The sequence below is a fragment of the Oryctolagus cuniculus genome, chromosome 7, assembly GCF_964237555.1.
Source record: "Oryctolagus cuniculus chromosome 7, mOryCun1.1, whole genome shotgun sequence".
Lineage (NCBI taxonomy): Eukaryota > Metazoa > Chordata > Mammalia > Lagomorpha > Leporidae > Oryctolagus > Oryctolagus cuniculus.
The window spans coordinates 158951288-158976926 of NC_091438.1; the positions used below are offsets into that span (position 1 = coordinate 158951288).

Consider the following 25639-nt stretch of genomic DNA (forward strand, 5'->3'; position numbering starts at 1 on the left):
CAGGGCTCTGGGACACACCCAAGGCAACCAACCAGATCGGTAGATTTCCTGGTCTGTGGGGAGCCCCTGAGCGCCACAGTCCTTGAAGTCAGCAGAAGAAGAAACCCAGAGGTTCTTCCCTGCCCAGAAACCAGTGTCCCGTAGAGCCCTTGGGACAGAGCAAAGGCTAGGGACAGGCAGAGCGCCTGCAGGGCCTTCGCCAGCCTGGCCAGAGCCCTGTTGGAGCCACCAGAACAAACGCCCTCCCTGGCCTCATCTGCCCTTTGCTCCTTTGTCCTTGGAGTCCCTGGGAGGCTGGAAGGCGCAGGTGGCACACCGTCCCCACGGGCTCGTGACAGTCCCCACGGGCACGTGAAAGGTGAGGGCAGGAATCTTCCAAAGCTCCCCTAGGGCCCCTGTGTCATTGAATCAGGGAGCAGCGGCTGCCCGAGGATCCTGCTACAACTTTAGCTCTCTGACACTCAAGAGCTGAGAGTCTCAGAGGAAGCAGAACATGGTTAAGAGCAAGGGTTGCTGAAGCCGGACCGACAGGGTTCGGATTCCGGCTCTACCAGCTGTGTGACCTCGGGCAGGTGGCTCAACCCCTCTGTGCCCTTGGCTTTCCCAACTTTAAGAGGAGTTAATGACAGTGCCTCCCTCCTGGGAATTCAGCAGTGAAATCTGTGGGCAGGACACAGAGCAGGTGTGTGGCAAGTGGCATTGCGATTTGTGGAGAAAGGAAGGGACGCACCCTCGTCACCCAGTGAGCTGGTGAGAGAGCTACAGGCAAAAATGACCACTGACCTCCAGTTCATGGAGATCGCCCAGCTCCCAGTCAGCTGCCTGCTGAGCCCAAGCCCCTGCCGAAAGAACACCACGAGACCCCGCCTCTGCTGGGGAGCCTGGGGACTTCCCAGCCCCCAGACCAGCACAGGGCACCTGACATCACACTGAAAACACAAACTGAGTTGCTTGAGTTTTTTTCTTGGTTCTCTGGACTGTGAAATGCAGATTAATGAGGTAGCTGTGGACACACAGCAGGGCTGGAAGATGGGGAGGTGGCTTGGATGCGCCGAGCACAGGGAGGCTGGAGGGAGAGGGGCTCCAGGCGGCCTGGGCCCAGGGGAAGGACGAGACCGCACAGAGAGCCCTGGGGAGTCAGAGGCAGCGAGAAGGGGGCTCAGGGCTCCACCCCTCCCTGCTACACCCAACCCCTCTTCCCAGGGGGTTCTGCTGCCCTGCTCTGAGAGTTTGGGGTTCTCAGGAGGCAAGTCCCCATGCTCTTATGCCCCACACTTGTCCTGATCGTGCGTCCTTAACTTTAGCAACCCCCAGTGTGGGATTCCCAGCAGCCCTCTGGGGCTCAGGCAGGAGCCAGGCTGGCCAATCCTTGGTGAGTGTTGAGAACAGGGGCTGATGTCCTAGCAACTGAGTGAGTAAGGAGGCGGGTCAGACAGGGCTGGGCACGCGGAGCCCTCTGCCAGGGACAGGCGCCCTCCCTGTCTGTGCAGGACATCCGCCCGCGACACAGCCGGCAGGGACAACGGAGGCCAACTGTGTCACCTGATCTCCAACTCCTTGTCTTCTTCCACCCTAAAATTTTCCACCAGGATGCTGAGCAGGACACTGCCCCTTCTTGCACTTGTGAGGCCACGGTTTGTTTGGGTTTGTTTGCTTTAACCATGACCCTTGCTCCTCTGCACTTCCTTCTGCCCTCATCCACCCGCATCCCCAGCTCCTCAAGGCTGTTTGCCACACGACAGCCTGTTTTTCTAGGGCTCTGGTGTGAGTGACTGGCTGGGAAGAGCTCACAAGGATGCCATTTGCACACAGCATGAAGGTCAAGAGTGAAAAAGGAGCTTTTGTTCCTCCATGGTTCCATCGCTGCCCCCACGGGAGGCCACCGAGGCGGGAGGGAGGGGGGCAAGGAGGCCCAGCCAGCCCGGGGGAGCGGTGAGGGACGACAGACCAGGTGAGGAGGGGAGCACCTGCAGCCCAGGGCAGCCAGCAGCCAGGTAAACCAGGGCTGGCACAGAGGGGGTCTGGCTGCCCACTGCAGATGTCTTCCGCCTGTAGGTCCCCTGCCCGGACAAGTCACGTTTCTGTTCCCTGCAGGAGCGCAGCTCCCCCGAGTGGGGAAGACTGAGTTTTCAGGATGGCTGTGTCCTGCACAAGCACCAAGACGTCCCATCCATTTTGGATTAAAACCTCTACAATGTATCGCCCCCTTGCTTGCTTTCTTACACCAGCTAAGCTGCAGGGGCACCTGGCGTCTGGCTGGGTGTGTGTTGATGTTTGCCCCGGCAGCGTTCCCAGCACGCAGCTGCTGTGCCTCGTGGGGCTGCCTCCTTGCCTGTCCTCACCGCCGGGCTTCCTAGCTGCTGCTTCGGATCTGTTTGGCCAGAAACGACATGACCACATTTCTGAGAACTACAGGAGCAAGAGAGTGCACAGAGCTTGATTCAGACGCTCCTGTCACTGAAGTGGAAGCCTGAAATGCCTTTGACTGCTCAAGAAATTTCTAGGGGCTGGCGCTGTGGCGTAGTGGGCATAGGTTTGAGTCCCGGCTGCTCCACTTCCGATCGAACTCTCCGCTATGGCCTGGGAAAGCAGTGGAGGATGGCCCAAGTCCTTGGGTCCCTGCACCTGTGTGGGAGACCTGGAAGAAGCTCCTGGCTCCTGGCTTAAGGTCAGCACAGCTCCAGCCGTTGTTACCATTTGGGAAGTGAACCAGTGGGTGGGAGACCTCTCTCTCTCTCCCTCTCTCTCTTTGCCTCTGCCTCTCTGTAACGCTGCCTTTCAAATAAATAAATACATTTTTAAAGAAACTTCTATTCCCTTTAAGACATTCAGCCATGTGTCCCTCGATGAAGCCTTGATATAATTAACCAGTCACTGAGATAACAGACTTGGGGATACCCGGCCCTAGCCAGCCCCCGACTCCTGACCGTGGAGATCGCAGCCCCGTGGGTTCTGGAATTTAGCCCCCATCCACCAGCGGGAGTCTCCCTCCATCGCATCTGCCCATCTTCCTTGCTGGGTACCCAGAACCCACGACAAAAAATACTCAGCTCAGGGCCGACGTTGGCACAGCAGGTTAAGCCACTGCGAGGGACTCCTGCATCCCATAGCAGAGGGCCAGTTCAAGTCCTGGCTGCTCTATGTCCAACCCAACCACCTGCTAATGCACCTTGGAAAGCAGCGGATGACGGCCCAGGGGCTTGGGTCCCTGCCACCCACAAGGGTGACCACAGAAGGAGCTCCTGGCTCCTGGCTTCAGCCTGGCCCAGCCCTGGCTGTTGCGACCACTTGGGAAGTGAACCAACAGATGGAAGATCTCTCTCTTGTATCTCTGTGTTTCAAATAAATAAATATGTGTGTGAGCGCGTGTGTATGTGTGTGTGTGTGCCCAGCTCAAAATGCTGATGGAAATCTTATTCTCTATTATTAACTTAAGGATAAGCAAAATAGAAACCAAATACCCAGAAACTGTTTACAGAGCCCCCTCCCATCAACATGCCGTGCCCGTTCTCCACGCAGACTCCCAGAGTCCCATCGCTGCAGTTGGATGTTCTGTTGGGGAGGACTGAAGTCTTGCTATTGTCCCTTCAATGTACTTGACCCTTGGTGTCACTGGCCAATACATGAATTCCAAATCTTGGCGGGTCCTCACCCTCCCCTTGGGCCTAAGGGTCTGGCTATGCAAGGTGAGGACTGTACTGGCTTCCGGCTGTGCTAACAAACCACCCCCACCTCAGTGCTTGGACAGCACACACTCGCTCCCTCCCAGGTCTGGAGGTCACGGAGCCTGCATCAGGCTCACGGGCTCAAGTCAAGGAGTCAGCAGCGGGAGCTGGCGTCGTGGTGCGGCAGGTTCAGCCAGCACCTGCGTACGCCGGCATGCCCTGCGGGTCTGAGGCCTGGGTACTCCGCTTGTCAACACAGAATTTCCATATAACCCAGAAATTCTACTTCCGTGTATCTTCTCTTTCAATTTTTATGGCTTTATCTTCATTTTATCTGAATAAGAGACAGAGAGATCGAGATCTTTCCTCTGCTGGTTCACTCCCCAAATGTCCGCAATAGCCAGGGCTGACCAGGCTGAAGGCAGGAGCCCGGAACTCCACCCGGATCTCCCATGCAGGAAACAGGAAGCCACACAGTTGAGCCATCACGTGCCGCCTCCCGGATGCACGTTAGCAGGAAGCTGGATACGAAAGCTGCTGCCCGGGGCACTGGCATTGATATGGACATCAGTTTGTGTCCAGGCTGATCCACCTTCCATCAAGCTCCCTGCTAGTGGCCTGGGAAAAGCAGCAGCAGATGGCCTGAGTGGGGGGACCCCTGCACCCACACGGAGGGGCCCGGAAGAAGCTCCTGGCTCCTGGCTTCAGCCTGGCCCAGCCCCGGCTGCTGCAGCCTTCGGGGGAGTGAACTGGCAGATGGAAGATCTCTCTCTCTCTCTCTGTCTCTGTCTCTGTAACTCTGACTTTCAAATAAGTCTTAAAAAAAAAAAAAAAAAGATCCAGGACTTGAACACAGTACTCTGATATGGGAAGAGCACCCCCAGGTAGTGCCTTCGCGGCTGCACCAAGCGCCTGCCTCCACTCCCAGGCCTCTGCCGACAGAAATGAACACAGGGAACACACAGGTGCGCATCCCCCGTGTTCCCAGGATTAGTCACAGAAACCAAGAAGGTGAAACTCCAGTGTCAACGGAAGGACACATGGGTAAACAACGCGGAACAACACGGTGTGTCCACACAATGGAGCACTGTCTCATTCAGCCTTCAAAAGGAACCAGCCGAGCTGAGAGACGGCACCCACAAAGGACAGCAAGTGCGCGGTTTCACTCATATGAGGCACCTGCAAGAAGCAAACTCTTAGAGACCGGGAGAGCGGAGGAGTGGTCGCCAGGGGCTGGGGGGACAGCACGGGAGAGGTCTTCCTTCCCCACACGGGGCTCCGCTCTGGGGCTCTTCCTCTCTCTCTGTAACTCTGTCTTTCAAATAAATAAATTTTTTTAAAGGAAGATGTGTTGGTGCCAGCGCTTCGGCATAGCAGATAAAGCTGCTGCCTGCAGTGCCGGCATCCCATATGGGCACCGGTTCGAGTCCCAGCTGCTCCACTTCTGATCCAGCTCTCAACTATGCCCTGGGAAAGCAGTGGAGGATGGCCCAAGTCCTTGGGCCCTGCACCATATGGGAGACCCGGAAGAAGCTCCTGGCTCCTGGCTTCGGATCAGCTCAGTTCTGGCCCTTGCGGCCAATAGGGGAGTGAACCAGCGGTTGGAAGACCTCTCTCTCTCTCTCTCTCTCTGCCTCTCCTTTTATCTCTGTGTAACTCTGTCTTTCAAATAAATAAGTCTTTTTTAAAAGAAGACGTGCCATGGTGTCAGGTGCATGATGGGAGTGGGAGTGCCCTCCATGGCGACTTTATTATAATGGAGTGGAGGACGCACCCTGCAGCATGTTGGGTTTTTCCAGTTCTCAGCGCTGTGGGGCTTGCGGTCCCCACTACACAGGAAGGCGGGCAGGGCCTGGTGGTGCGTGGAAGGCGGGCCGTGGCGGTGCTCAGACAGGGAGGGAGTTTGCCCGGTGCACAGGAGGGGACTCGTCCCGTGGGCTGAGCTGAGCTGGCACACGGGCCGGCCACCGCTGTCCTGCCGCGGGTGGGCGGTGGCCGTCCAGGCGCAGACTGCCTGTGCTGTCCAGCAGCGGCCAGCATGGTCAGCGGGGGCTGGGAGCAACGGTCCAGCCGGGGGTCAGACCTCAGCGCCTCTCCCCCGCCACCTGCGCCCCCACAGGAGGATGACAACAAAGTTCCTGACCCAGAGGTGAGGTGCACAGCTCCTGAATGCCGCTCATCGCGCGCTTGGAAACGGCTCACGGGGTGGGTCTAGAACAAGCGTCCCACACCACAGGGCCTGCTTTCAGCGCTGCCCCCACTTCCAACTTGCGTCCTGCCGGGGTGCGTCCCGGGAGACAGCAGATGATGGCTCAGGTCCTTGGGCCCCTGCCGCCCATCTGGGAGACCCAGAAAGAGTCCCAGGCTCCTGGCTTCAGCCTGGCCTAACCCTGGCTGGTGTGGCCATTTGGGGAGTGAACCAGTGGGTAGAAGATCTCTCTCTCTCTCCTTCTTCTTCTTCTTCTCTCTCTGTCTTCTTTCCAAAAAAATATAAATAAATAAACACGAAAGATGGCTTAGACATTCGGTTTTGCAAGCTGAGCAGTGCATACGTCAGCCCCACGGCCTCTTACAAGCGGCTACACGGGCGAATTTTATGCTGTGTCGATTTTACCACAATAAAAGGTTAACGATGAACAATGGTTTGTCCACGAATTTGAAAACACCTAGAAAAAGACAATCGGCACAGTTAAAGAAAAATACCCTCGTGAATAAAAACAAAGCCATGACGTGGTGCAGGCGAGTTTTCCCAAACACGCAAAAAACAAATAACTGCAAACTCACATTAAACACAGCCCAGACGGGCCGGGGTAAACCACAGCGGGAGAAAGCTCTGGCCAGGCCGTGCCCACACGTCCTGTCTGTGACGGCCCTCACGCCTCGGAGCGGCAGCCACACGGGCCGTGGGGGCTGCAGCCTCGGTGTCCCACGCCCCTTCCAGGGCAAGGCTGCCCCGAAGCTCACAGCGCTCCCCAGCCCGTGTCGAAGGCCAGCGAGGGCGACAGAGAGAAAAGCCACGAGCCAAGGCCCCTCTTAGCCAGGAACCCGCCACAGCGAGGATGGACCAAGTCCTCCTAGGACCTCCGGGCTGTGTCTGCTGGGCTCCCTCAGGCCCCACCCCCGACTCATCTTTCCATCCATCAGTCTTCCCAGTTCATTCACTCAGCTGTGACAGGCACCAGCTGTGGTGCTCACTAAACCACCCCTTTGCCCTTGCCCATTTTAAGCCCTCCTGTACCCGCTTTCAGCGGACAAGACTCACAAGAAAATCCACTGGCGAGACTTCCAGGAAAAGTTTTGCTTTCCTATCAAAACAGGCAAGAGAAGAGCAGAAAAGCTTAACAACATCGCTTCTTCTCTCTTCTTGGGCCCTAAAATCAGATCTGACGTCTGGAGCTGTGGCAGCTTTTCTGTGACCATGAAGATAAAAAGCAAGCATACTGATGTTGGCACAGCAGAACGTGAGGAGGCGTTTAGGTCCTCGAAGTCTTCATGCAGCCGCTGAAACCGCGCCAAGAACTTCCCCCACCTGTTCTGTCTTCCAAGGAAAGTACCCCCTTCTGGCTGAGTCACTAGTAGTCAGGCCCCTTGCTGCCTGCCTCGGAGTGCGTTTGTTCAGAGCTCCTGTTGGATGGGAAGAAACAAGTTACAAATAGAGCTGGTCTCCTGTGAAAGAAATAAACGTTACAAATAGAGCCGTCTCCTGTCTCCGGTCTCCGGTCTCCGGTCTCCAGTCTCCTGTCCCCTGTCCCCTGTCCCCTGTCTCCTGTCTCCTGTCCCCTGTCTCCGGTCTCCGGTCTCCGGTCTCCTGTCCCCTGTGTCCTGTCTCCTGTCCCCTGTCCCCTGTCCCCGGTCCCCGGTCTCCCGTCTCCCGTCTCCCGTCTCTGGCAGGGACTCACTCAGGAAGTGCCGCAGGAACCAGCATGGAGGGTGACAGGGATGTGGCCTGTCAGGTGGGGGCCAGAGATGCCGCCTGGGCCAGCGCAGCAGAGGACGCCTTCCTGCCGCCCAGAGGAGGAGGCTCAGGTGCTGGTTTGCACTTTGAGGGCTCCTGGAGCACCCGGCTCGCTCGCAGAGGGAGCCCTGAGCCCTTCTCCCCGTGAGGAAGCACAGGTGTGCGTTCCGTACCCGAGGTCCTGACTCAGGTCGGCTCCCTAGGGCTGAGCTCCCTGCAGAGCCAAGACCGAGCCTCCGGAGATCGTGAGACAGAGCCCGCAGAGCCCAGGGCCGCCCGAGGTCAGAGCGTTCCAGACCAGCCCCCTCTCCTACTCGGAATTCTGGAGAAATACCTCGAGAACACCTCACTTCCATGTGCTTCTCCTCCCAGAACTGCTGCTCCACGGAACACCCCGGAAAACTCAAAGCAACAGCCGGTACTGCGTTTTTTTAAGAGATCTGTTATTTATGTATATGAAAGGCAGAGAGAGAGAGAGAGAGAGAGAGAGAGAGGAGGGAGGGAGGGAGGGAAAGACAAAGACAGAGAGAGAGAAGAGAGAGAAGGGAGGGAGGGAGAGAGAGGAGGGAGGGAGGGAGAGAGAGGAGGGAGGGAAAGAGAAAGAGAGAGAGAGGAGGGAGGGAGGGAGAGAGAGGAGGGAGGGAGGGAGAGAGGAGGGAGGGAGAGAGAGGAGGGAGGGAGGGAGGGAGAGAGAGGAGGGAGGGAGAGAGAAAGAGAGAGAGAGGAGGGAGCGAGGGAGAGAGAAAGAGAGAGAGAGGAGGGAGGGAGGGAGAGAGAGAGAGAGGGAGGGAGGGAGGGAGGGAGGGAGGGAAAGACAAAGACAGAGAGAGAGAAGGGAGGGAGGGAGAGAGAGGAGGGAGGGAGGGAGAGAGAGGAGGGAGGGAGGGAGAGAGAGGAGGGAGGGAAAGAGAAAGAGAGAGAGAGAGAGGAGGGAGGGAGGGAGAGAGAGGAGGGAGGGAGAGAGAGGAGGGAGGGAGAGAGAGGAGGGAGGGAGGGAGAGAGAGGAGGGAGGGAGAGAGAAAGAGAGAGAGGAGGGAGGGAGGGAGAGAGAGGAGGGTGGGAGAGAGAGGAGGGAGCGAGGGAGGTAGAGAGAGGAGGGAGGGAGAGAGAGAGAGAGAGAGAGAGAGAGAGAGAGGAGAGAGGGAGGGAGGGAGACTCCATCTGCTGGCTCACTCCCCAGATGGCTGCAATGGCCAGGGCTGGCGGAGGAAGGCAGGAGCCGGGAGCTCGCCGGGTCTCCCACGTGGGTGAAAGGGCCGCCTCCCGCCTTCCCAGGGCCATCAGCAGGGAGCTGGGCGTTAAACAGCACGGCACTGCGAATCCGGACGCCCGGGCCCCAGACAGCGGCCTGAGCTGCTGCTCCACAGCGCGGGCCCCAGCGTGGCCGACGGCTTCTCGTCGACCGCACCGCGTGCGAGTGGCCTCAATGTCGCGCTTGCGAAAGCAAAGGGCTCGGGAGGAGCTCAGGACTCTGAGGCCCAGGCCCTCCGCACTCACGGGAAGTCCCCGCCAGGCGGCAGGCGCTGCCACCCCCCAAGCCTGCGGGTGTCACCCTCCCAAGCCTGCGGGTGCCCAGGCTGAGCCGCTTCCAGCGCGTGCGCGGCGACACCTAGTGGTCAGAAAGAGTCCGCGCAGAACTCCGCTGCGTGGGCGATCCAGGGCCGGACTGGGCCGGAGGGGTCGAGGGGTCGGTAGGGGGCTGGGGTCGGGAAATCAGAACGCTCCCTTCAGTAAAACCGGGGCCGCTGTCAGAGGAGCGCGGGAGGTTGGCTCTACAGGCAGAAAAGCGCTGCAGAACGCAGAAACGAGAAACACAAGTGGCTGGGTCTGTGCAAAGCCTCCCTCTGTAAAGCGAGACAGGGAGACGGACACTGGAAAATAACCGACCGGCTGACCTCAGGTTGCTTAGGCGCCAACCCAAACTGGCCTGTTTGGAAAATTTGGCTACCTTTTTTTTTTTTTTTTTTAAGATAACTTTGTTTGGGGCTGGCACTGTGCCGCAGTAGGATGGCACCAGCATCCCATATGGGCGCTGGTTCAAGTCCCGGCTGCTTCCGATCCAGCTCTCTGCTGTGGCCTGGGAAAGCAGTGGAAGATGGCCCAAGTCCTTGGGCCCCTGCACCCGCGTGTGAGACCTGGAGGAAGCTCCTGGTTCAGCTGCAGCTATTTGGGGAGTGAAGCAATGGATGGAAGACCTCTCTGTCTCTCCCTCTCACTGTCTGTAACTCTGCCTCTCAAATAAATAAAATATTTTTCTAAAAGACAGCTTTATTTACTTACTTGAAAGGCAGAGTTACAGAGAGAAGAGAGAGAGAGGGAGAGACAGAGAGAGATCGCCTGTTACCGGAGAAATTGGAGGGTTCTTGTCTTCGCGCAAGAAAGAATTCAGGCGTGAGACAGAGTAGTGGAAAGTAGAAGTAGCAGTTTATTAGGGTAGGGACATCCGCAAGAACGGATGGGCACCTCTCCAGACAGGACCTGAGAGAGAGTGCCCGGTCTACATTTGGGGGGGGGGGGTGTGGTTTAAGGAGATGGGTCTCTGTCTTTACACATTTTCTCTTGAAACAAAGGATTTTATGGCTGTAAATACCAAGAAGCTCCTATCTGAGTTTTCCCTTGAAGGTATCAGACAGGAGGAAGCCTAGCTGGCGCCATCCTGGGTTCAGAGGAAGGGTGAGCAGGAAGGACCCCCTGGAGAATGGGGATCTGGAGCAGGGTGTTTGACATGCAGGTACTGGGCTGCATCTGGGAGATTGTGGAAGGTTATCAGGCAGAAGGGGCGGGGACCTCTGTCTGGCAGGTTATCAGGTAGAAGGGGGCAGGGCAGGATGCAAACACTGGGCTGCCCCTGAAGCATTATCGGGATAACTTTGAGATGTAGATGCATATGCTGGACGTAGGAGTCTTCTCCGGAGGCCTGTGTCACACACACATAAGCTCACACCTAACTTTCTGCCTGCTCACTTCCCAAATGTCCCCAACAGTCCAGGTGGGTCCAGGCTGAGATCAGGAGCGTCTTTGAGGTCTCCTACATGGGTGCAGGGGCTCAGAGACTTGGTCAACCTCTACTGCTTTCCCAGGCGCATTCGTAGGGAGCTGGATCAGAAATGGAGCCACTGGGACTCGAACCAGCACCTCTGTGGGATGCCAGCACTGTAGACAGTGGCTTTACCCTGCTGTGCCACAGCGCCAGTCCTGGGTTTTACCTTTCTAATCCTGATTTCTTGGAAGAACTGATAAACACCTGAGCTTCAGCGTGAGTGACTCCATTCTGACTCCAGAACCAGGGCCGCCGGCAGTTTTTCTGTAACAGACACAGCACCTGCTGTCGGCGCTCATGTGTCGCAGCGCGTTCGGGTGATTTCTGCTTCTTGGTTGGGAACAGCGCTGCTATGAAGAGCTGTGTGCAAGCGCCTGCCTGCACGTCTGTGTTCAGTGCCTTGGGGTACATACCTCAGGCAGGAACCTGTTGGGTCAAGAGACAATTGTATGCTTGACTTTGTGAAGATCCGTGACAGATATGCAGACTCCTTGAAACTGATAAAGAAAGACATGGATTCAGACCAGGGCCAAAGTTCCCAAAAAAAACAGCTGAATTTTTTTTTATTAGCAATTTGCTTCATTCATGTTAGCCTCGCCCAGAGTACCCATGGGAATGAATTCAGTAGGCTCGGATAAAGCATCCATTCAGGGGAAAGTTGATTTGCCTAAGGATTCCCTGTTGACATTTGTTTAGCTTGAGTGACAGCTCAGCAAACAGAAATGCCTGCCCCAGTCTCTGTCACAGCATCTTGTTTGAAAACCTCCTGCAGACCTAAGATGAATCTGGACAGCCAACATGAATTAATTAAGCTGACAAAGCAATGATTTCCCCGATGCGTTTTTGTCCAAACCTTCCAGGTCACTAATTTGTCATGTTTTCTTTTAAAAAGGAAAATAATGAGGCGATGTAGTTGGTGTCCTCTAATGGTGAAATAGCCCGGATTTGACATCCGGGGAGAAGGGGCCGCCTGGCATAAAGAATGTTCTAGAAAACTCGAGCCCAGATTACAAGTAGGTTAAGCAGTTTGGATGAAAAGCGTTCTAAACCTGAGTGATCCAGGCCCTGCCTTCAGAGGCCGTGGGTTCTGAGGACAGATGGTAGGGGTCTGAGCTGGGACACAGCGGGCTGTCCAGGAGCGGGGGCTGGGAAGGATGTGGTTACCTGGTGTTTGTCAGCACCACCTGTATGCGCGTGTTAGCTCCCACCAGGCCGGGGCAGTCAGCTGTGCTGAATCGGGACAGCTCAGCTCAGGCAGTGCTGAGAGCCTGCCTCTCTCGGTGCCACCCCCCCCAACCAGATGGCTTGGTGGTGGACACGGTGAGAGCTCAGGACGGTCCCTCACTGGGGACACAGGTAGTGCGCAGGTGTTCATCACTGCTGGACCAGCATCAGGGGTTGTTCAGTCCAGGCCCCAGATGCTCCTGCCCACGTAGGCTCAGGGTGTAGGAATCCAGGGAGCCCCGTGTGTAATTTCGGTTTACAAGAAGCCATGCTTTTTAAAAGTAAAAAAAGGAGCTGGCTTTGTGGCGTAGTGCATTAGCTGATGCCTGCAACACAAACATCCCATATGGGCGCCGGTTCAAGTCCCAGCTGCTCCATTTCCAGCCCTCTGCTATGACCTGGAAAAGCAGTAGAGATGGTCCAAGTGCTCGGGCTCCTGCCACCCACATGGGAGACCTGGATGAAGCAGCTGGCTCCTGCCTGACCCAGGACTGTTTATTGCAGCCATCTTAGGAGTGAAAGAGCTCTCTCCTCTCTCTTCCTCTCTTTCTCTCTCTTTCAAAATAAATAAATAAACCTTTTTAAAAAATAAATAAAAGTAAAAAGAGGGGCTGGGCTGTGGCATAGCAGGTGTAACGCTGGCATTGCACATGACCACCAGTTCAGATCCCAGCTGCTCCACTTCCTGATCTACATCCCTGCTAATGCGCCCAGGAAAGCAGCAGAAAATGGCCTTTTTGGGGAGTGAACCCACTGATGGAGGATCCCTCTCTCTCTCTCCCTCTCCCCCCCCCTCTCTCTCTCCCTCTCTGTAACTCTGCCTTTCAGATAAATAAATGAATCTTTAAAAAAAAAAAAAAAAGTAACCCAGGAACTCACTTTGAGCACATCTTATTTAACCCAATCTACCTAAAATATTCTCCTTGTAGAGGTAAGTGCTGTTAAAAAATATTGAGATATTTCACATGCTTTTTCTTGGACTGACTCTTTGAAGTCCTGCATGTGTTTTGGGTGTCACTGGTCACACCAGCACTATGCTGGGAGCTTCAAGTGCAATTCCTGTCTCGAATCCTCGAAGCAACTCTGGACCCATTTTACAGAGGAGCCAGCTGAAGCCCAGCGGCACGAAGTCGCTTTCTCAGGGATGTGGAGGTGGCAGGTGCAGGGACGACGCACCACCAGCTCCTCTCAGAGCAGGTCCCATCCTCCCCACCCCACCCGCCGACTGCTCACAGCCGGATCTCTCACTGGGCACTGTCTGGCCCAAGGCTAGAATCCTTGCACAGGTAGCCCTGGCCCACAGCCACCTGAGGCAGGAGTGCAGAGGTCCAGCCCTCTTGTCTCAACCTGGAACCAGGCCTCCCTCCCTGTAGAATCCCAGCCTCCATTGCAGCCGGATTGGGATCAGCTCCCCCCTCTGCCCACCCGCACCCTCACTGCCTCCCCCACGGGACCTCTGCAGCATGTTCCAGGGAGACCGAGAACATCGGGACTCCATCAGCCCTGTTAAGAACGGCTCCCTCTGGGCGGGGCTGCCCCCTGAGCTCTGTCCCCCTACCAGCTGGAACCTGAAGGGCTGGGGCACGCGCCTGTGAAACCCAGCCTGCCGGCCACGTGCTTGGCAAAGGCGGCGCGGCCCTCTGCCTGTCAGCCTCTTTGATGTTTATAAGCAAGACGGGAGCTGCACACGCATACATGCAAGCACACTTACACGTATGCAGACACATACACGGGTGCACACACATACACACGCGTACACACATACACACAGCAATCAGTGGCAATCGAACTAGGATGATTTTGGAGTTCCCCAAGCAGTAAACTGTGTTTTTAAAACATCCACCGAGGCCGGCGCCGTGGCTCACTAGGGTAATCCTCCACCTTGCAGTGCCAGCACACCGGGTTCTAGTCCTGGTCGGGGCGCTGGATTCTGTCCCGGTTGCCCCTCTTCCAGGCCAGCTCTCTGCTGTGGCCAGGGAGTGCAGTGGAGGATGGCCCAAGTGCTTGGGCCCTGCACCCCTTGGGAGACCAGGAGAAGTACCTGGCTCCTGCCATCGGATCAGCGCGGTGCGCCGGCCGCAGCGCACCAGCCACGGCAGCCATTGGAGGGTGAACCAACGGCAAAAGGAAGACCTTTCTCTCTGTCTCTCTCTCTCACTGTCCACTCTGCCTGTCAAAAAAAAAAAAAAAAAAAGAATTAAAACATCCACCGAGGGGCCAGAGCTGTGGCGTAGCAGGTAAAGCTGCCGCCTGCAGTGCCGGCATCCCATATGGGCACCGGTTCAAGTCCTGGCTGCTCCTCTTCCGATCCAGCTCTCTGCTATGGCCTGGGAAAGCAATAGAGGATGGCCCAAGTGCTTGGGCTCCTGCATCCACATGGGAGACCCAGAGGAAGCCCTTGGCTCCTGGCTTCGCATCTGCGCAGCTCTGGCTGTGGCGGCCAACTGGGGAGTAAACCATCAGATGGAGGACCTCTCTCTCTCTCTCTCTCTCTCTCTCTCTCTCTCTCTCTGCTTCTCCTCTCTCTGTGTAACTCTGACTTTCAAATAAATAAATAAAACTTTTAAAAAAGAAAGCCTCCCCCGAGAACAGCCCTTAGCCACTCCGGGACTTTGAGCCCCTCTGAGACTGTGACAGCCAAGTCTCAACTTGGCCATCCAGTGGGCTGACGCGCCCTGGGAGTCGCCCAGCCCAATTGCTGTCCTCTCTGGTCCCTAGGGTTGGCACTGCCAGCCTCTCAGAACACAGGCTCCCCCAGGAGTTCATGGGAAGCTGACCCAAGGGGCCCCCTGGACCAGCAAAGGCACTGCGGGAGTTAATCAACCAAAACAAACCTATTCATGAAATTCAGACTTGGAGTCCAGCACAGCCTGTGGCCATGGTACCTTTGATTCCTGGGGTCCCTCTGCTGCTGCAATTATGTAAGGCTTTTTTAAAACAATCAAAGGAACTTTGGAATCCTGCCCTGGTCTGTCCATGATACCCCACTGGGCAAGACAAAGCCAAAAGGGCCTGAAGAAAACCCTTTGGTTTACCCTGGGGCCAGGGCAGCTGCACGAGGCAAGTAACTCATCCTAAGGCAAACCCCACCCCCACCAAAGAGGACCCCCAGCCTCCACGCAGCCCCCAGGCCAGAGGGCTGGACAGGGGAGAATCCTGCCTCCCTCCCTGCCAAGTTCCCCTTCCAGGGCTCCCTCCAGGGACATCCCGAGCTGTGATGCCCCATGGACCTTCGTGTCTGGAGCTCCCGGGAGGGTCGAGCTGGAGAGACAAGACTGGGAGACAGGGATATCCCCCAGCAGTGTAGCGGAGACCAAGATGTGGGCTGGGCCGGGCTGGAGTCCCAGGTCACCCCACACCCGCACCGCAGCGGAGCGTATGTGAAAGTGGAGGTGTCTAAGTGTTAGGTAGGACGGGAGAACTCAGCCCATGCCTTTGAGAGGGGCCCGAGGAAAGCCAAGCCCCTGCGGGTAGGAATGCAGCAGCCGGGAAGCAGTCCAGGGTTTCACACACACACTGCAGCCCTGCCGCACCCCAGTAACTTCATCGTGGTCCCAGACGTCTTCCTCAGAATAACTCCGGGGAGAATGCTCTCTGCCCAGGACCAGGTGGGCGACCCAGCCCAATAACACTGGGTAATAAAACCTAGGGAGGCATTTCACCCTTTTCCCACCCAGGAAAGCCTCTGTCCAGGAGAAGGGGTGGGAGGAGAAACAGGAGGAAAAGTTGGACCCCATTCCCTCATAGTCTTCAGTCTCAAGCCAACTGGGCTCTCCCTTCTTTTTTTAAAATTTTTTGATTGTTTGAGAGGCAGAGTTACAGACAGAGGGAGGGAGGGAGGGAGAGACAGAGAGAGAGGACTTCCATCCACTGGTTCATTCCCCAAATAGCTGCAATAGCTAAGGCTGGGCCAGACCGAAGCCAGTAGCCAGGAGCTTCTTCCAGGTATCCCACGTGGGTGCAGGGGCCCGAGCACTTGGGCCATCCTCCATTGCTTTCCTGGCCATAGCAGAGAGCTGGATCAGAAGTGGAGCAGCTGGGAATCACAGCTCCCGTGTGAGATGCCGACAACACAGGCAGTTGCTTCACCCGCTACGCCGCAGCACCAGCCCTCAGTTCTTTACTGGGATTCCCACCCGGCCTTGCAGGTGCACTCTTTCCATTCAACTCCGCTACTTATTTATCCTGCTCTGAGTGACTGGGCACTTTCTCTCAGATCCTTCTGTCCATTCCAGCAGATACACTGCCCTGCTAAACCTTGCCGCCTGGGGGCCCGCATCCTGGCATAGCGGGTAAAGCCACTGCCTGCGACGCCAGCATCTCATATGGGTGCCAGATCGTGTCCCAGTTGCCCTACTTCTGATCCAGCTCCCTGCTAATGGCCTGGAAAGGCAGCAGAAGGTGGCCCAAGTGCTTGGGCCCCTGCACCCACATAGGAGTCCTGGAAGAAGCTCCTGGCTCTTAGCTTTGGATCAGCCCAGCTCCAGCCATGGCGACCACTGGGGCGTAAAACCAGTGATAGAAGACCTCACTCTCCCTCTCTCTACCTCTCTCTCTCTCTCTCTCTCTCTGTAACTTTGTCTCTCAAATACATAAAATAAATCTTAAAAAAAAAAAAAAACAACTTGCCACCTGTTGAAATTCTCCCCTCTAGTCCGGCCGGCTCCGCTAAGACGAGGCTGCTGCCCAACTCCAGCGTCCCCATGCACTTTCTTGTGAATCCGTGTCCCTCGCCCCGAGTGGAGGCCGACCCACTGGGCCCATGCCTGCCCCAGAGTTCCGTTCTCACACCAGTCGGTTTAGTCTGCATCCAAGCAGGCCCACACCGTGTGGGATTTCAGTGCCTCCAGTCTCCGCTTTCCTATCCCGGTCACTCCTTTCTCCCTGTTCCTCTTTTTAATGACCAGGACTTTGTCATTGAACCATGTGTCCTCTCTCGTGCACGGTGGCTTCCTTGAGGAGCAGTTTAACCTGTTCCCTCTACTTCCTGTGAAAGGCCAGGGAGAGATCCGGGCTCAACGGCACGAAGAATCCCTCGGTACACATCACACCACGAGGACGCGTCCGAGCGTGAAGACGGACTGCAGGCAGCAGGGCAGCCCTGACCCCTCTCCTCCAGCTGGGGCAGAAGCCACCGGCTCGCCACCAGCATCTGCCAAGAATCACTACTGCATCAAGGATGCAAACTGTTAATTTTCAAATTCTGTCATTCACTCTGTGTTTATTAGCGCGTGTTCTCCTGTAAACACAGCTTTCCTTTATCAGCTGAGGCTTTTTGGTTACTCCGAAACAGAGTTCCTACTGGGAAAGGAGAATAAATGCTCTCGGTGGGCATTTGTGGCACAACGGGTTAGGCCCCCACGGGGGACACGCACATCCCACATGTTAGGCCCCCACGGGGGACACACACATCCCATAGGTTAGGCCCCCACGGGGGACACGCACGTCCCACGTGTTAGGCCCCCACGGGGGACACGCACGTCCCACGGGTTAGGCCCCCACGGGGGACACGCACGTCCCACGGGTTAGGCCCCCACAGGGGACACTCATACCCCACATGTTAGGCCCCCACGGGGGACACGCACATCCCACGTGGGGGTGCCTATGATTGAGCCCTGCCTCCTCCTTCCTGTCCAGCTTTCTGCTAATGCGCACCTAGGGGACATCAGGTGATGGCTCAGCTCGTGGAGGACCCAGGTGGAGCTCCTAGCTCCTGGCTCTGGCCTGGCCCAACCCCGGCTATTGCAGGCATTTGGGGAGTAAACCAGGGAATGGAAGATCTCTTTCTGTCTCTCTGTAACTGCCTTTCAAATTAAATAAATAAAGAAAAATACTTTTAAAAGAATATTCTTTAAATTACCAATTTTTTTAAGTAAGGTGTTTGTGTAAAAGCCACTTCAATGGTAACAAATGGCATGTGGGTGTTTTTTTTTTTTTTTTTTAAGATCTACTTATTTATTTGAAAGACAGGGGCCAGTGCTGTGGCGCAGTGGGTTAATGCCCTGGCCTGAAGCGCCCGCATCCCATATGGGCGCCCTGGCTGCTCCTCTTCTGATCCAGCTCTCTGCTATGGCCTGGGAAAGCAGTAGAAGATGGCCCAAGTCCTTGGGCCCCTGTGCCTGCATGGGAGACCCGGAAGAAGCTCCTGGCTCCTGGCTCCTGGCTTCGGATTGGCACAGCTCCGGCCATTGTGGCCAATTGGGGAGTGAACCAACGGATGGAGGACCTCTCTCTCTGGCTCTCCTCTCTCTGTGTAACTCTGACTTTCAAAGAAATAAATAAAGGTTGCTATAAAAAAAAAATAAGAAAGGCAGAGTTACAGAGAGAGAAAGAGAAAGAGAGGTCTTCCATCCACTAGTTCACTCCCCAAATGGCTGCAACAGCCAGAGCTGGGCTGATCTGGAGCCATGAGCCAGGAGTTTATTCCGGGTCTCCCATGCAGATGTAGGGGCCCAAGGACTTGGGCCATCTTCTACTGCTTTCCCAGGCCATAGCAGAGAGCTGAATTGCAAGTGGAGCAGCCAGGACTCGAACCGGCGCCCATATGAGATGGTGGCACTGCAGGCAGTGGCTTTACCCACTACACCACACCTCCAGCCCCGTGGGTGGTTATCATTTTTTTAGCTTTTTCTTTCTTAGTTATTATTATGGGCTCATGGATTGTTCATATTGTTTGTGTTGGGTTAATTTCAGTCATCTCTTACAACTGTTCCTGTGTGAGTTGGATTTTGATCAGAACCACCAGGAATGAACCAAAGAAGGGATTTACTCTGCAGCTTTGGCCTTGGGTAACCTGGGAGCCGCCCCCAGCCCGCCTGCGGCAGTGCCTCTGTAGAGGAAGGAAATCCAACGGAGGTGCACAGGAGGTGGGGAAGCAAGCAAACAAACAAACAAACACGTGGGTGAGGTCAGAGCAGGCTTTGGCCGAGTCTGCCTCCCACGCCCATACCAGAGCCTGGGTTCAGTCCCAGGTCCCACTCCCAGCTCTGGTCTCCTGCTAGCGCACGCCCGAGAAGGCAGCAGGTCCTGGCGCCTGCTGCCTGCGTGGGAGACCTGGCTTTGGCCTGGGGCAGCCAAATGCCTTTCCAGGCTTCTGGGGGAGTGAACTAGTGGATCAGGTTCTCTCTTCCCCTCTCGCCCCACATCTCTCTTTCTGTTTCAAATAAATAATAACAAGAAAAATTGTAAAAGAATTTCACATGGATATTTCCCTTTAATCTAGATAGACAGGTGCAATCTATATATATGGTATCTATTCCGGATTATTCTCAGTCATTATCTTTTCAAATATTGCCTCTCCCCATTCTCTCTATCCTCTTGTTGTGGACTCCAGTTAAACCTGTGCTAATGCTGTGTTTAACCTCTCATAGTTCTCTCTCTCTCTCTCTCTCTCTCTCTCTCTCTCTCTCTCTCTCTCTCTGTCTCTCCACTGCCTTTGGATAGCTTTTTGCATTTAATCTTTTTGGAGACCACTTCTGTCTTTAATTGTGCCCAATAACCTGATTTTTAACCCATTCAATTTCACTTCTAAAAGTTCTGTTTGGTCCTTTTTAAAATCTCCAAGAAAGCGTGGGCACTCAGCCTAATAGGCTAAGACGCCAGCACACCAGGTAAGCTACCAGAGAGCCGCATCTGAGCACCTGGCTCCCGGCTCCAGCTCCCTGTTCATGCAGACGCGGGGAGGCAGCGATGGCTCTGCCACCCACAGGGAGACCTGGGCTGCGTTCCTGGCCCCCAGCTTCAGCCCTGGGTATAGGGAGTAAGCCAGTGGATGGGGGTGTGCTCTCTCTCTCTCCCCTCCATATAAATAAACAAGTAAGTTTTATAAAATTAGCCAGAAAACAGAACTTCAATCCATAGGACACGAGCCCCAGGTCTCCACCCAGGGTAGCAGGGCTCAGAGAGGCGTCTGGGTGGGAGGCAAGGCCAGGAAGCCTTGCCTTGAAGCCGCATTTGCCCTGTGTCCCCACCTAGATGGAGCTGAGCGATCCCCTGGGGGACGCTGATGGAGATTCAGAGGGAGCTGGGGCACTTTCCCCACAGCAGGTGTGTCTGGTCTGTACCTGCCCATCCCACTTCTCACCTGGAAGGTGCTGGGGGACACCTGCCCGAGGGCGGATCCCCTGAGAAAGTGCCAGGCTGTCCACATCCCCTGCCACTGCCCTCTTCAAAGCCAGTCAAGGAGAAATTGAGCCCTGAAGCGCGGTTTTCACAGCTCGCGCACCTGCTCTCCCTGAGCATGAGCGCCTTGTAAATTGCTGATGACAGGAGAAAAACATCACCTGGACAGCAGCCGGTGCTTGCTCATCACAATGCCTGGCTAACGCTGCCTGGGCAGCCTGCAAGACTTCCCAACAAGCCTCAAGCCATGGGACCCAGGAAGCTTGGGAGAGCCATGGTTGACCTGGAAATCCTCACGGTGTCCCAGGCCTAGGGAGATCCAACTCAGGCAGCAGGAAGGGGCAGGTGCCCCCCGGGCCCCCATCATCAGGGGACAGTGGCTTCGATGCCTCAGAGGCTGGGTCTGCTTCCACTTCAGAATCTCCCAGGGGCAGGTACACACTTGGAGAAGAACCAGAATTCTGCTTCTCAATAAACACCCCACACAGGCGCCGGTTCAAGTCCTGGCTACTCCTGTTCTTATTCAGCTCTCTGCTATGGCCTGGGAAAGCAGTGGAAGGTGGCCCAAGCGCTTGGGTCCCTACACCCATGTGGGAGACCTGGAGGAAGCTCCTGGCTCCTGGCTTCGGATTGGCCCAGCTCTGGCTGTTGCAGCCATTTGGAGAGTGAACCAGTAGATAGAAGACCTCTCTCTCTCTCTCTCTCTCTCTCTCTCTCTCGCTCTACCTCCTAAATAAATAAATAAATGAACTCCTACTCTACTTCCAAACCTCCTAGGGGCCCTGCCGAAACTTGGCAAGTGGTGTCTCCCCTTACCGTGAAGAGCAACTGTCTTCTCTCTGCCTTTCTAGATTGTGCCCCACCTCCCATGGATGTGCCCCATCTCCCATAACCAGATGACTCTCAGGAAAAGAATATTGGTGACAGGGGTGGAAGGCAGGAGTGGACAGATCGGACAAGAAAATGTAGAAAATTGCATTTCTCTAGATTGTCATAGCATGCAACGTATGCAATCCATTATGTAAGGATACAAGCACTGCTAATCTTTTTAAGAAATTATCACTTAGTCTCATCTACTAGAAAGGAAAAATGATGTAAGAGGCAGAGGGGGAGAGAGAGAGAGAGAGAATCTTCCATCCACTGGTTCACTCTCCAATTGTCAGCAACAGCCAGGGCTGGGCCAGGCCAGAACCAAGAGCCTGGAACTCCATCCAGGTCTCCCAGTGAGCGTCTGGTGTCCAAGACTTTGAGCTATTTTCTGCTTTCTCCCAGGATGCAATAGCAGGAAGCTGGATGAAAAGTGAAGCCACCAGGACGTGAATGCGCCTCGGATACGGACTGTGGGCAGCCCGCGCGGCAGGTTAACCCGCCGCGCCACGGCGCCAGCCCCTGTCCTTTTTCCATGTGGGATTCAGTCCCAAACAACAGGCAAGGAAAAGAAATCTTCCCGCCCCTACAGCCCTAATGTATTACTTTTTGTTTAATAGTTTTTAATCTGAGTTTCATTTTAGATATTTTTATCCCCAAAGTGTGTTTAAAAGTTGAACTGAAGGGTGGGCTTTCGGCGCAGCAGTTCCATCTCTGCTGGGAGCGCCCACGTCCCATTCCTGAGTACCGCTTCAAGTCCCAGTTCCTCAAATACGTGGGTCCCCGCCACCCACATGGGAGACCTGGCTGGAGGTCCAGGTTGCTGGTTTTGGCTTGGCCCAGCCCTGGCTTCTGTGGGCATTTGGGGAGTGGATTGTGGGATGGAAAATCTTTCTCCACCTGTCTCTGTCTTTCTGTCTTTTGAATAAAATTAAAATAAATATATAAATAAATAGATTGTAAAAATCTAATTGAAGGGGCAGGTGTCCCAGTGCGGCAAGCGAAGCTCCACTTCTGATCCACGTCCCTGCTCCTGGGAAGGCAACAGATGACGGCCCAAGCCCTGGGGCCCCTGCCACCGTGTGGGAGACTGAGATGGGGCTCCTGGCTCCTGGCTGCCGCTTGGTCCAGCCCCAGCCATTGCAGCCATTTTGGAAGTGAGCCAGCAGACGGGTAATCTCGTCCTCCCTCTCCCTCGCTCCCTCTCTCTGTCACTCTGCCTTTCAAACACATGAAATGAATCTTCAAAATCAATCAATCAAACTTTAAGAAAATCTGGGCAAAACCTGGTGTGGGTCCTTGGTTCTCTGCCTCGCGCAGGGGCCACAGAGGCAGCGGACTTCAGCGTGAAAACCCCACAGGAGGTCCCCAGCCCTCACTAGGCAGAGCTGAACCGCTCCCGGGCCGGCCGGGAGAAGGCCCTGCCGCACTCCCGCAGGCTGACGGAATCCCGGTGGAAATCAGCGGCCCAAACTCCCAACAACAAGGACTCTTGGCAGGGCCTCCACACATGCAAACGGCCAGTTTTGTACTGTTTGACTCTCACTAGGCTAATCCTCCGCCCGCGGCGCCGGCACACCTGGTTCTAGTCCCGGTCCGGGTGCCGGATTCTGTCCCGGTTGCCCCTCTTCCAGGCCAGCCCTCTGCTGTGGCCCGGGAGTGCAGTGGAGGATGGCCCAAGTGCTTGGGCCCTGCACCCCATGGGAGACCAGGAGAAGCACCTGACTCCTGGCTTCGTATCTGCGTGGTGCGCCGGCAGCAGCACGCTGGCCGCGGCGGCCATTGGAGGGTGAACCAGCAGCAAAGGAAGACCTTTCTCTCTGTCTCTCTCTCTCTCTCTCTCACTGTCCACTCTGCCTGTCAAAAAAAAATATAAAAATAAAAATAATGCAAGAGGGACTGGCACTGTAGTGCAGCGGTTAAAGCTCTGGCCTGAAGCACCGGCATCCCATATGGGCACTGGTTCTACTCCCAGCTGTTCCTCTTCCAATCTAGTTCTCTGCCATGGCCTGGGAAAGCAGTGGAAGATGGCCCAAGTCCTTGGGCCCCTGCGCCCGCGTGCGAAACCCTGAAGAAGCTCCTGGCTCCTGGCTTCGGATCGGCACAGCTCCAGCCATCGTAGCTAACTGGGGAGTGAACCAGCAGATGGAAGACCTCTCTCTCTCTGTCTCTACCTCTCTCTGTAACTTTTTCGAATAAATAAAATAAATCTTTAAAAAATTTTTTAAAAATAAATAAAATAAAATAATGCAAGAACCTTCCAGAAATTATGGGAAGTGGGGGGGAATCAAGGAGCCCTTGGGGGAACTGCCCACAATTCCACCTCCTAAACATCATTTCCCAGACTTAAGCTGTGTTTTGCCCAAAACTCTAGTGTTTTTGAAGTTACAGTAAGTCATATAGAAGACAGAAAAACTTAATAACACGAAAAGATATTCAGGGCACATTTTAAAGCAAAAATAAAAAAGCAAGCTATTTAGCCCTTTGTTCAGAACGAGGCCGTTTGTAGAACAAAATACCTGTAATCCTATCAAACAGACGACTGGAGCCCAGCACTCCACCTCCAGATCCATCCTCAGGCAAACGAAACAGGCCCACACCTGTACACACGCAGGAATGCTCTGTGCAGCAGCTGAAACGTGGAGAGAGCCCAGCCGATGTCCATCAGGTGAGGAGCGGATAAAGCCAGCGTGACAGGTGGGTGCAGGAGGTAGCACTGGGGGTAAAAGGAATGAGGCCTTGAGCAGGCTGCGGCGAGTTCAGGAAGCCAGACCACAGTGGCACCCACGTGCACCCGGCTTAGTTGCAAGGTCTGCACCAAGCAAGCTTCCTCCCCAGCGCGTGCCTCGGCTGGGAAGCTGGGGAGGATGGGCAGGGACTGCTAATGGGCAGGAGCTCTCTAGAGAGGACAAAAGGCTCTAAAATTAGACTGTGCTAATGGCTGCACAGCCCTGTGCATAGACCGCAAAAGTGAACGGAACACTTTACAAGGGCGGTTAGAATATTATGTGAATGATATCGCAATAAAGCTGTTTTTTAGAAAAAGGAGACAGGAAATTATGAAAATATATATTTTCTAAATCTATGACAGTTTTTGTAGAAGAACAGAGATTTTTTAATAGCTTTTTTTTTTAAGATTTATTTTATTTATTTGAAAGACAGTGTTACAGAGAGGTAGAGACAGAGAGAAAGGTCTTCCATCCGATGAGTCACTCCCCAGATGGCCACAATGGCCGGAGCTGCGCCGATCCAAAGCCAGGAGCCAGGAGCTTCTTCCAGGTCTCCCACATGGGTGCAGGGGCCCAAGGACTTGGGCCATCTTCTACTGCTTTCCCAGGCCATAGCAGAGAGCTGAATCGTAAGAGAAGCAGCCAGGACTAGAACTGGCGCCCATATAGGATGCTGGTGCTTCAGGCCAGGGCTTTAACCTGCTGCGCCACAACGCCAGGCCCCAGAACAAAGATTCTTTTAAAAATAATGTTTCCTGGGCCGGCGCCGCGGCTCACTAGGCTAATCCTCCACCTAGCGGCGCCGGCACACGGGTTCTAGTCCCGGTTGGGGCGCCGGATTCTGTCCCGGTTGCCCCTCTTCCAGGCCAGCCCTCTGCTGTGGCCCGGGAGTGCAGTGGAGGATGGCCCAGGTGCTTGGGCCCTGCACCCCATGGGAGACCAGGAAAAGCACCTGGCTCCTGGCTCCTGCCATCGGATCAGCGTGGTGTGCCAGCCACAGCGCATCGGCCGCAGCGACCATTGGAGGGTGAACCAATGGCAAAGGAAGACCTTTCTCTCTGTCTCTCTCTCTCACTATCCACTCTGCCTGTCAAAAAATTAAAAAAAAATTAAAAAAAAAAAATGTTTCCTGGGCTGCCCATGTCCGGGCCGCGAGCCCTGGAAGCCTGCCTTGGAGGGGTCTCACGAGCTAGCTCCAAAGTCACAGACCAGCTTAGAGAATGTCAGTGGGAACCCAGCGCAGCTGTGAGCTGGGACAGCTGCAGACGTCTTAAGTGTCGTATGTCGTGGTGATGCTAGAAGTGGCAGACCACGCAGGCCAAGTAAAGAACAAATCCTTTGACATGGCAATTCCACGGTTTCGAATTTCTACAGACATTTCTAGGAAAGTGCTGCCGGGACTGGAGTTGTGGAATCTGACTGCCTCACTGATGAGTTGCCATCCTCACTCTCAAATCCTGGGCCTCTTTGCTGCAGCAAAACCGCATACGGTTCAAATCGTGTTTATCAAATGAACAGTGCACTTCTGTTTCTCCTTTTTAAATATTTAGTTATTTATTTGGAAGTCAGAGTTACACAGAGAGAGAAGGAGAGGCAGAGACAGAGAGGGAGGTCTTCCATCCACTGGTTCACTCCCCAATTGGCCGCAATGGCCAGGGCTGCACTGATCCAAAGCCAGGAGCCAGGAGCTTTTTCCAGGTCTCCCACACGGGTTCAGGGACCCAAGCACTTGGGCCATCTTTTACTGCTCTCCCAGGCCATAGCAGAGAGCTGGATCGGAAGAGGAACAGCCGGGATTTGAACCAGCAGCCATATGGGATGCCAGCACTGCAGGTGGCAGCTTTAGCTGCTACACACAGCGGCGGCCCCTCCCCTTTTTTTAAAAATAAAAAAGCAGACAAGCAAGAATTATATACTAGTGATCAATGCACGGTTTTGTGAATGTACTGAAAGTGAAAAAATTATGTTTCCCGTGGCTGTGCCTATTAACGTGTCTGCCTCGTTCCTGCTGCTCTGGCCTTGATTCCCGGCCCTCAGA

General features: G+C 55.0%; 1 long non-coding RNA gene across 2 annotated transcripts; it reads right to left on the bottom strand.

Moving 5' to 3' along the window:
• Positions 1 to 5010: 5010 nt before the first annotated feature.
• Positions 5011 to 24321, bottom strand: LOC138850740 (uncharacterized). 2 transcript variants are annotated; one of them, XR_011390910.1, is made up of 4 exons: positions 23392 to 24321; positions 10865 to 11157; positions 6928 to 7289; positions 5011 to 6331 (listed from the first exon to the last, which is right to left on the bottom strand). It is a non-coding gene; the product is annotated as an uncharacterized lncRNA (long non-coding RNA). The 2 variants fall into 2 exon arrangements; XR_011390911.1 differs by having other exon boundaries at positions 10827 to 11157.
• Between the last annotated feature and the right edge of the window lie 1318 nt (positions 24322 to 25639).